Here is an 11,948-nt window from a genome sequence, read left to right on the forward strand (position 1 = left end):
TTTACTAGCCATACTGGGGCACTATACTAGCTAAACTGGGCACTATACTAGCTAAACTGAGGCACTACCTACCTATACTGGCTATACTGGGCACTTTACTAGCTATACTGGGCACTTTACTAGCTATACTGGGCACTATACTAGCTATACTGGACACTACCTACCTATACTGGGCACTATACTAGCTATATTGGGACACACTGGGGGGCTGCACCAATCCAGCATTTCCTACCCCCGGCTTATATGGGGGTCAATCATTTTTCCCTGTTTTTTCAGGGAAAAGTTGGGGGGTCGGCTTATATGCGGGTCGGCTTATATGCGAGTATATACGGTACACACCCAAGCAATTTTCTCAGTTTCCAATCATTTTTATCATACTTGGGGAAAAATTGAACATAGGTGTGTGGTACATTGAACATAGGTGTGTGGTACATTGGTCAGATTTTTGAAATGTTACAATCAGTCAGAAAAATTGATTGCAATTCTTAAATTGAACAGATATTTAAAAAATTGTATGGTGTGTGGCCACCTTAAGAGCTTATCCAATCAATCATTCAAGGTATTTTCAATCTGTTGGCCCTTATACTACATAGATTTGGTAAATCTGTACAACCAAGATTGTATGGTGTGTGTTGAGCTTCAGATTTGGTAAAATTGGATGAAAAACATTGCATCGTTAGTGGCCACCACCATGGGTTAATTACTTACCTGACCCACTGTAATTCGGACACAGGTGACGCTCTGCCGCCCCCCCCCCCCCCCCCCATCATAAGGAATTCAGTCGCAGCCCTGTTTTTGAAGTCTGACTTGGCTCTTCTAAAACCCCCACCTGCATTACCATGACCTGCCCCTCGGGGAAGGGGGGAGGGTCTAAGGGTTGATTATTTACCTGATCTGCCATAATTCAGACACAGGTGATGCTCTGCCCCCCTCCTCGTGAACACAAAAAACCCAATGCTGAGGGGGGTATTCCAACAAAGGGTCGGCTCCACACTGGAGTTACTTATAGTTTTTAAACTTTACTCAGCATAATGGTAAAAAAATGACGTAATTGTAACGAGGTTGTACCTCTTCAATTGCTCATTGCTAGGGGTGGACCGGTTGCCAGAGGAAAAAAAGGAGCTGGCTCACTAGATTTTTCCCTCTGCTGCAATTCATGAGATCACCAGCAGAGGGCTGAATATGTCTATTAATTTGAGTAAAACTTTGTGGTGCCTGACACGGAAGTGGGCTGGCTCTGAGAAGCTTGAGGAAAGAGCAGTGTGGCTGTACTAAGAGAAGGCTGGAGAGAGCAGGCCAAGGACTGCAGGAGCTGTGCTGGGCTTCAGAAGAAAGAGACTGTGATTGTAGAGGCTGAGCGGGGTCAGAGGAGAGAGACAAACACCAGTGTAACAACATGGCCTGATGAAAGCCTGAGACTTCTGGCATTGGGATATACTGTGTGGAGTGAATGAAATGGCCACGTGTGAGTGCATCCTGTACTCTAGATATAGAGGAGGTTGCCATAGAAAGTGAGGGCAAGCTGCCTGCAAGCAGATCTAGTCCGTGCCCCATCATCGAGCTGACCATACACCAGAGCAGGACGCCAGCGGTATCCCTATGGGGGAGATCTTTACAGTTTCTTTGCATGTAATCAGGGCTGCCTGTGACTGTCCATCACATCGCTGATAGAGACCTATACTACATAGGCTGAAATGTGCTTATGTCTGTCTATTGCTTCGCTGATCGAGAGCTATACATCGGCTGAAATCTGCTTATGTCTGTCATTTGCATCCCTGATTGAGAGCTATACATCGGCTGAAATCTGCTTATGTCTGTCCTTTGCATCCCTGATTGAGAGCTATACATCGGCTGAAATCTGCTTATGTCTGTCCTTTGCATCCCTGATTGAGAGCTATGCATCGGCTGAAATCTGCTTATGTCTGTCCATTGCGTCGCTGTTCTACAGTGGGCGGAAGTGGCAGCGGCTGTCAGATTTCCACTATGTGGATGCCGTGGCCTGAGGTGACAGCTGCGGCGTGTTGGTGCACATTGATAGTGGGTGCCTACCTCCTTCCTCTCTAGATGGTTAGGCGAGTGTTGATACAATTTGTGCCCCAACAGGTCTGCATCATAGCCCCTTCCACTCACCAGGCGGTCACTCATTCATTTGCCAACTCACTGCCTATACAATTCTATGGGGCTGTTCACACTTTTGTGTTGTAACCAGGGGTGCCTCTAGCTATTTTGTCACTTCAGGCGAGAAAACCTGTGGTGCAATGTGGATATCTTTCACCAAAAAATAATCGTAATGCAGCAATGTTTCACTAGAAAATAATCTTAATGCAGCAATGTTTCATCAGACAATAATCGTAATGTTGGCAGAATTTCACCAGAAAATAATCGTAATGTGGCAATCTTTCATCAGAAAATAACTGTAATGCAGCAATGTTTCACCATAAAATAAGCATAATGTGCCAATGTTTCATCAGAAAATAATCGTAATGTGGGAAGCATTTCACCTGAAAATAATGGGTACCTGTAAATAAAAAAAAAAAACATTTACTTACCTGCAGAAGACTCCTCTCCCGATGTGCAGCTCCCCGATAATCATTTTGCAGGCATCAGCTATGAAACCCCCAATGCGCTGACAGGCAGAGAGCAGGGCTATGGTAAGACTGTGCCCGAAGTCTTGTACTGGAGACACAAATAGTCTCCAGTGCAGGGCTTCAAACGCCATCTCCGCAGGCTGAGCTGGGCTGCTGCGGGGAGTGAATTGGCGCAGCGTCTATTAGACATCACAGCCAGTTCACCACGGGGGTCACGCAATCTGGCGAGAGGTGCCCCCCTCCCCGCAGCAGCGCCCTCCCCCCACACATGTTGCCCCAGACAACCACTTGGTTGGCCTGGTGGACCAGGCACCCCTGGTTGTAACGGATTACATTGTTCTGTGAAATGATGGAAGAAAAAAAATCACCTAGGAGATCCAGAAAGACTTATGTTCACCTCCTCTAAGACACTCACCAGTGCAAAAGTTCCCCCAATGTCTTTATCTGACCCACATATAGCCAAACATTTTGGAGCTCTGTGACCCATCTTGGCTGTTCTTATTGCCTCTGCCATGGAAGAAACCTTCATGAACCATATACGTCTGCTTTGAGGCATGGCTAGTTGTTGGCAATATCCCTCCAAGAGCCTCCTGTCAGTACAATAAAATCAACACTGCCGAAGACTCCTCCTAGCACCTACTATTTAACCTTTCAAGCTTGGGACCATACCTCCCATCCAAGGAAAGCCCCGTGCATATCGGAACAGTTGGGAGGTATGAGATTGTGATGACATAAGGATGTTTTAGGAAGCAGACAAATGCACAGTAAAGCTGGCCACACTAGGCCGATTCCCGCCAGATCGACAGCAGATTCGATCACTGGAATCGAGTCTGCTGTCACATCGTTCCCGCAACACGCCGAATTTCGATCCATTTCGTCCGATCCCGTCGATCGCTCCGTGCGGAAAATTACCGTCAATCGCCCGCGGGTAGGGAGCGCGTCGCTAGCGGCGTTCGAGTACCCGACGACCGACGCAGTAGAGCCCGCATACATTACCTGCTGCACAACTGCCCCTGGTCACCGCTGCTCCGTCTCCGCGCTGGTCTGGTCCCCGGGTCCGGCATGCTTCACTTCTTTTAGCCCGGCAGGAAGTTTAAACAGTAGAGGGCGCTCTACTGTTTAAACTTCCTGCCGGGCAGGAAGAAGTAAATCATGCTGGACCTGGAGATCAGAGCGGAGACGGAGCAGCGGTGAACGGGGGCAGTCGCGCCGGCGGAGCAGGTAATGTATGCGGCGGGGGGGGGGGGGTAGCGGCGGCAGCAGCACCAGCACCACCACAACTGATTGTGAACGGTTTCAGGTTGAAATCGGTTCACAATCTGTTTGCAGTAAAGGCAGCCATACGATCCCTCTCTGATCAGATTCGATCAGAGAGGGATCTATCTGTTGGTCGAATCTGATGGCAAATCGACCAGTCTATGGCTACCTTTAGTATGTATTTTTGGTGAGCAGAGAAAAAGAAAAAAAAAGTTCACATATAGAACAAGTTTACGCTGTCCTGTAAATGAGCCCTAGGCTCATTGCAAATTGCAAAATGCAGCATGCTATTCTTTGAATTTTTGTGTTTTTTATTTTTAATTTTCACTGGATTTCCTGGGAAAAGAAATACATGTTTGCTCTTGGCTATTGAAAAAAGCAGTTTTTATTTAATTGTCTAGATTAAAAGGTGTGCGAAAGATTGTACTGGCTACTGAGCCCCAAACATAATCCCTTTCTCAATTTAAAAGGACAGACTAGAACTAATTTAATCTTCAGTAGTAAACTATTTTTTCTGCAATTTCTGTCTCTGCAGAATTCTCTTGCTGCTCAGAAGGGTGTAGTCTGGCAATCCCGTTGGCCATGACAGAGGAAGTGACTGTACTACAGGAAATAGCAAGTTGTTATAGAAAAAAGGTATAGATATTCGCACATCACCATGTTTTTCCCCCTCATCTTTTTAAAGAGACACTGTAAAGTCAAAAAGTAAAGGTAAAGTCTCCTGGGGGTACTTACCTTGGGAGGGGAAAGCCTCTGGATCCTATCGAGGCTTCCTCCATCCTATGGTGGCAGTGCTGGCCACTCAAAACCACAGCCAACAAGTAAAGTAGTGCCTGCAATATTTACCTTCCCGGCTCCAGCGCAGGGGCAGTAGCAGCTCCCCAATAGGCTCTGTCAGAAATTCCCGATTGGGTCCGCTCTACTGCGCAGGTGCAGACGACTTGCGCCTGTGCAGTAGAGCAGACCCGATCGGCTATTTCCGCCTGAGCAGAGGGCCACTACTGCACCTGTGCAGGATCTGGAAAGGTAAATATTTACATGTTTGCCATTCAGAGACCTCTAGGGCTGCCGCCGTGGGATGGAGAAGGATGGGGCCGCCACCAGAGCCTCCCCCCTCCTAAGGTAAGTACCCCCAGGGGAAGTTTTTAACTTTACAGATTCTCTTTAAGAAAAGCGCAAAAGCTCAAAAAGTGCAGTAGGCCGGAGGTTTGAACTTGGCAAACTAGGTCTCGTTGACAGTAAGCAACGCAGATGGCTGTGTGTTTGGAGCGCAAGCGCACTGTATCGCACGTCATCTGCGTTGCCATGCGTTGTGCTGCTCATCCCATTCATTACAGTGAATGGGATCAGTGCTGCGCTTTGCTATAAATGCGTGCAGCAGTGTGAAAGCGCATCCCACTGCTGCACAGCGCATATGGTCTGAACATCAGAAGTACTGTCTATGCACTTCTGATGTTCTTGCGTGTCACACACCATACGTGCTGCCAAAATGTGCATGGAAGCACATATAGGGGTTGATATACTAAACCGTGATAATGCAAATATCACACCTTATCAAAGATATCACACCTTACCAAAGATATCACACCTTATAAAAGTTAACACGCCTTATCAGAGTAGCATAGCGAGCGCTACAAACCCGCAGGGGCTCAGGTCAGGACGAGTGCCATTGCCAATTAGCAGGCATAAGTTTGTAGCGCTTGCTATGCTACTCTGATAAGGCAAGTTAACTTTGATAAGGTGTGTTATTTGAGTTACCAGGGTTTAGTGAATCAAGCCCATAGTGTAAACAAGGCCTAAATCGGATTGCTCTGTATTTACATTTTCCTTTGCCGCTAGCCTTGTAGTGTCTTGCGGATCTCAATCAAGCAACAAGATGTGGCAAAACAAGTGCAGGGCAAGTGATTCTGTAACAACGGGTTTATCATTAGGAGAGCCCATGCAGCTGGATTTCCCATGTTGGCCGTCAAGCCATGTAGCCTGAGCAGCAGCTTAGGCTGCTGACTCAGGTACAGAATGCAGACAAATGTGTGGCTGCAGGGGAAATGAAGGGAGTGCACGCGACCGCTCCATCGTGTGCACTCCTCCAGGTTGCCTGGCAACTAGTGTTGGGCGAACAGTGTTCGCCACTGTTCGGGTTCTGCAGAACATCACCCTGTTCGGGTGATGTTCGAGTTCGGCCGAACACCTCATGGTGTTCGGCCTTTTAAGTTCGGGTTCGCCCCGAACTTCTGTATGCCCCCGAACAGGGCCGAACAGGGCCCCTGTTCGGGCGAACAGGGCCCTGTTCGGCCGAACAGGCCGCAATACGGCCCCCCTATGGGGTCGCAGGCATAAGGGGGGAGCATGCCCCGATCGCGGGGGGGGTCGGAAATTCCCCCCACCCCCTCCGCTAGCGCTCCCCCCTCTGCCCGCTTCCCCATTCAAAAGTTTCAAGAAGTACCTGTATAGCGGATGGCCTGGCAGTGGGCGGCACTGTGGAGTGAGGAGGAGGAGGAGTCCGGAGAGTGACGAGTTGAGGGAGGCCGGGCAGCGGGCGTGAGGTCAGAGAAAGGGCGGAAGTTCCGCCCTTTCGCTGACCTCACGCCCGCTGCCCGGCCTCCCTCAACTCGTCACTCTCCGGACTCCTCCTCCTCCTCACTCCACAGTGCCGCCCACTGCCAGGCCATCCGCTATACAGGTACTTCTTGAAACTTTTGAATGGGGAAGCGGGCAGAGGGGGGAGCGCTAGCGGAGGGGGTGGGGGGAATTTCCGACCCCCCCCGCGATCGGGGCATGCTCCCCCCTTATGCCTGCGACCCCATAGGGCCCCCAAAATAGGGATGTTCGGGAAGTTCGGGGTTCGGCCCGAACATGCCGAACATCTCGGCCATGTTCGGCGAACTTTCCCGAACCCGAACATCCAGGTGTTCGCCCATCACTACTGGCAACGAGGAACGCGCGGTGGGGAGCGAGCGCGGAAAACCAGGGGACAGACAGACAGCTGTGGAGCCGCAGGAGTGATTTGGGGGAGGCCAGCCACAGACAAGGAGCGAGGAGTGGAGAAATTTTCCCCTGAACAAGCCACCAAATGGCAGAGGGACTAGAGAGATGGTTGGCAAATTAAAGGGGAAGAACCTCATTCCAGTCAGCATAAGAGTCCAGTGACTGTATATTGCAGCAAGGAAAAGACATCAGAGATGAGTATAATTGATGAACTGTCAGGCCATAAGAATAGAGTGTGAGACACATTCAAGTGACCCTGATAACAGTTTTCCAGGACTATTCAGCTGATTAATTGCCTTATATCAATAAGATATATATATATATACCAGATCGGGGACACTTTGGCGCAGTTGGTGAGCTTAAACGCGTTAAAGCGTAACTAAGAGCCCCTGTCACTGTTTTCCTGTTATGTGCTGCAGCACCCTCTGTATTGGGGTTCTCCAGTGCTGCGTGCATGCTTTGCATAGTATTGCATAAAATTTGGTTTGTGCTGCTCATCCCTTGGCTTATATTATTTTCCCCTGTGAGCGTGCATAACCACGCCCACCTCTAGCACAGTTCAGCATATAAATGAGCGGTGCTCATAGTTCAGTTAGTAGCTAGTAGAAGGTGAGGTGTTTTTAATTTCATTTCTCCCATTTAGCTGACCCCTGGGCTTTTGGCATGGTTCCCAGTATAACGCTGATAAAAACTAGCATTTTTGCCTGGTTAGAGTAGGACTCACCAGATCGGGGACACTTTGGCGCAGTTGGTGAGCTTAAACGCGTTAAAGCGTAACTAAGAGCCCCTGTCACTGTTTTCCTGTTGTGTGCTGCAGCACCCTCTGTATTGGGGTTCTCCAGTGCTGCGTGCATGCTTTGCATAGTATTGCATAAAATTTGGTTTGTGCTGCTCATCCCTTGGCTTATATTATTTTCCCCTGTGAGTGTGCATAACCACGCCCACCTCTAGCACAGTTCAGCATATAAATGAGCGGTGCTCATAGTTCAGTTAGTAGCTAGTAGAAGGTGAGGTGTTTTTAATTTCATTTCTCCCATTTAGCTGACCCCTGGGCTTTTGGCATGGTTCCCAGTATAACGCTGATAAAAACTAGCATTTTTGCCTGGTTAGAGTAGGACTCACCAGATCGGGGACACTTTGGCGCAGTTGGTGAGCTTAAACGCGTTAAAGCGTAACTAAGAGCCCCTGTCACTGTTTTCCTGTTGTGTGCTGCAGCACCCTCTATATATATATATATATATATATATATATATATATATATATATATATATATCTGGGATTGTTTTTTTCTGACAGAAGTTACGATATGGCCTGTTTTTTTTGGTACAAGTTCCAGTAATTAGTTTGAATAGAATTGTTTCACTCAAGCTCCCTGTTTCTCAGATTTACCCCCGCTAGTGCTCTGAAGAATTGTACACCAGAGCATCCTAAGTAAACTCTGTGTTATTCCTTAGGAAAATGATTCTCCAGCTGTGACCCAGTTTTTTTTGTTTAGTATGAACTGCCTCAGCCGCTTGCTATAACAAAATTTGCTATGGGGCCCAGTCATTTCTAGCTACGGCCCTGATTGTAGGCCTGGTCCCATATTCATTATGTGTCCTTTTAACCATATATTATCAACTGGTATTTAAAGAGAATTTTCATGATTTAAGCACACTGAAAAAAGTAAATCCAGATGTAGCATATATAGCTTGAGTTAGTTATAATAGTAATCTCAGTTCCGTACTTACTTTCGGAAAAAGTCGTGGTGAATTAACTTCTTGAAGAGTTCTGGATTTTCTATCAGAGAAAGAGAATAAGAAAAATTGTGTTGTACTGTAATTGTATTGAAGTGATTTTCCTTGGTTGAAGCTAGTTTATTACTTGGACCCAATTTTATTTCTGGGTTTAAATAAATTTAAATTATTCCAAATGACTGTGTCAGTGTCTGGTGGTTTTCTCCCGGTCGGCCCTGGTTCATACCGGATACAGCCACATATAATGGTCCTTCTTATTTCTGTACAGATTAGCATGTTCTCCAGAAATGTGGTGCGCTTCCCCGGCCATTTTGCTGTACATGGAGGATGTAGTTGCTCTCCAAAGAGCAGATTGCAGTGTGCCAGAATTTTCTCCCACTGACTTCAATGAAGTTTAGATTTTGGACCTACCTAACTAAACTTTAAATGTTTAGTCCAATTTGGGTAAACAGTTCTCAAACCAAACAGATATGAATTGGATCAAAGCTACTAAAGAGGAGAATAATATGTTATGGATAATAATTTGCTGCAAAGAAACTCATTCATGTATTACAGTATGTACTTCTGCTCTCTAGTGTATTTAACGCCTTGTGTTAAGTAGTAGGTAAACTGGCATAGGAAGTGGAACACATGGTGAGCGATGACATTCTCGCTCAGATAGTGCCATGTGTGCATGTGTAGGAGTGTACACTATGTCTGCCGTTCTCTCCTCTGTTCTTATGAATTCTAGCACACCCACATACAAAAAAGATTCTTGAAATGATTTTGTGAAATACTGCATTCATATCATAAGAGCCATTTATGAATGAGAGAAGTACACACAGGTTACAATGTTAATTTTTTTTTTTTTTTTTGCAAGATCCAGCTTGTGATCCCTTCCATCTTCATGATTGTGCATTTACAATGGACCTTGCCTTGGTAGCCCTATGGGAACTGAAGGGGCCGTAAGGCTACATCTGAGCAGTCATACTGTCCCTATATTACAGCTTCCTGGAACTCTTCCTTCCTTGCTAAGGAGGCTTCTCCTTGCCCCCCTCTGTTCTTGGTACTGTAGCGTCCCGGTTATCCGGAACTCAAGTAATCGGCAGTCTCAAGCAACCACCACAAAACGCTAGAATCTCACCTCTGACTGATCCATTAATTTGAAAGGCTGTGTACAACCCACTGGCTGTACTGCCAGGCCACCACCATCTATGGCTATGCAATTAAATCGAGGCCCCAGCTTCAGTCTCGCAGCTAGGCCCCATTTTGCTCAATTGCTGCAGGTGTCTTGCTTGTGTACTCCAGACTGCTCCAAAGCACCTGGGCTCCTTACAGAGGCCACCAGGCAGGACAGAACACACCATAAAAAGCCACCAGGACACAGGACACTAGGCAGGACAGAGGCCACTTGGCCAGCAGCAGGACAGACTATAAAAAAATAAACAAGGCTGGCAATCGCAAGAGCCTGGTTACGCATCTGTACTATTCTGGGTGAGAGGGACGTTTGATAAGAAAAGAAAAATACTGTAGTATTATTAACCCCCAAAAAAAGTTATGTAAACTTGCAAGCAGCTAAATACAAACATGCAATAAATGTAAAATGTTTTACCTGCAAAAAGTTTTTTTATTCTGTCCAAGATGTCTTGTGATTCAGATAGGTCAGTCGCAGGACAACCATCGTAGAAAGGTCTGTGCCCTCAGAATTCTCCTCTCTGAAGTCTAGCTGGGCAAGGCTCCTCCCCTGCATGCTCATTGGACTATTCTGCTGACCTCTATAACTAAATTCCCGCCATTAAAAATTCAAAAACCTTAAAGTGGTGGTTGTTATCATTTTGGATTATGATTTACGGTTAATGTGTTTGTGTGTGTGTGTGTATGTGTATATATATATATATAATATATATATATATATATATATATATATATATATATATATATATATATATATTTCAGCTTAAAACTAGAAAGCATTCTGCTCTGTTTCACAAGGTTGTTACATGAAGATGAGATTTATATTTAGATCATTTTGAAGCCCAGGGCACAAGTAGCAGCAGAGTAAAAGTATAGCAGTCCAGCCAATAGGCAAAATTGGAAAATATATCAGGTACTTGTGTTTGATGCTTGTGTTCACTTTATTTAAGGTATCATAAGCTTTTGAGCACAAACAAGAGAAAGTTCATTTGGTGCCGGGGCCGGTGTGAGAAGAACACAAGAAGTGGAATAAGAGAGATACTGAAGGTTCATTGGCGAGCCAGCAGGGGATGATCTTCAAAGGATAATCCAGATAACTCAGTACATTGGAACAGACAGAAAACAAGCGTGTGCATTAAATGAAAGATCTGCTGTACCCTACCAGGTAAAGGGCTGCGGAGAAAAATATCTGTTGCCAGTTTCTGTGGCCAGAATTTTATATTTATTTTATTTAAACGAACCTGAAGTGGAATTTGAAGACAAAAGTAGATACTTACCTCAGTAGAGGTTCAGAGACTTCCATAATCCTTCTGCAGCCCACTGTTCCAGCGCTGGCACCATCTAAGCATATTCGGTAAGAGGTTGTTGAACATGCTTCTCATAACCGTGCTTCCACATGGACGAGTTGCTCGAGTAGCATATTGTTTACATGTACTGAACAGTGCTTACAGTCTGTACAATGTATACATCAGCACAGTAGATGTCTCTTGCCGTCTTAGTGGCTAGCGATTCTCACATTATTGCAATGGTGTCACCGAAACAGGTCATGGAATCAGACAAACAATAAAAACAGCTCCTCTGGAAGTAGAGTACTCCAGAAAAAGTGGAGTTCTGTCAAGACAGTGTCATTTTTATTTGGACCATCAATGGTGTAACAATAGCCCTTGCAAGCCTCGTCGTCACCGTGGGACCCGGCAGTGGCAGCTCCGTGTGTGCACTCGCTCCCACCTTCCAACTCCTCTTCTCCTCCCTGCGCCTCCAGGATCATGCAGAGGAGCTGCAGCAGAGTATATACTGTATATTCTGGCATATAAGACTACATTTTAACCCAGGAGAGAATCTTTTCAAAAGTCAGGGGTCATCTTAAATGCCGAGTGTCGCTTTATAGGGCGAGCCAGACTGGTGGATCTGCGGTTGCCGCATATGGTGGGGGAGCTCAAAAATGTCCGCGCCCGCATCCCCATTGTATGTGGCAACTGTATAAAAGTAGCAAGGGTGGTGCTGCACAAGTATGTTTGAAGAAAATCCACTCACCAGGATACCTGGAAAGAAGTGACTTAACTCAGTCCCGATGACAAGTTGAGGGGGCACCTCACTGGGAAGGTATAAGTGAAGGGTGGAGCAAGCTGCAAGTGTCCGGGACATGGAAAAAAAGAGAGCAGCGCGGTGCCCAGAAAAACACGCCTCTTTCACCCGTCTGGCCTGTCCT

General features: G+C 46.4%; 1 long non-coding RNA gene across 1 annotated transcript; it reads left to right on the plus strand.

Annotated features, from left to right (window-relative positions):
* Nucleotides 1-1,277: 1,277 nt before the first annotated feature.
* On the plus strand, nt 1,278-10,866 carry LOC137531791 (uncharacterized). The gene is made up of 3 exons (XR_011023756.1): nt 1,278-1,388; nt 4,381-4,481; nt 10,690-10,866. It is a non-coding gene; the product is annotated as an uncharacterized lncRNA (long non-coding RNA).
* Nucleotides 10,867-11,948: the final 1,082 nt, after the last annotated feature.

The sequence above is a fragment of the Hyperolius riggenbachi genome, chromosome 9 (genome assembly GCF_040937935.1).
Source record: "Hyperolius riggenbachi isolate aHypRig1 chromosome 9, aHypRig1.pri, whole genome shotgun sequence".
Lineage (NCBI taxonomy): Eukaryota > Metazoa > Chordata > Amphibia > Anura > Hyperoliidae > Hyperolius > Hyperolius riggenbachi.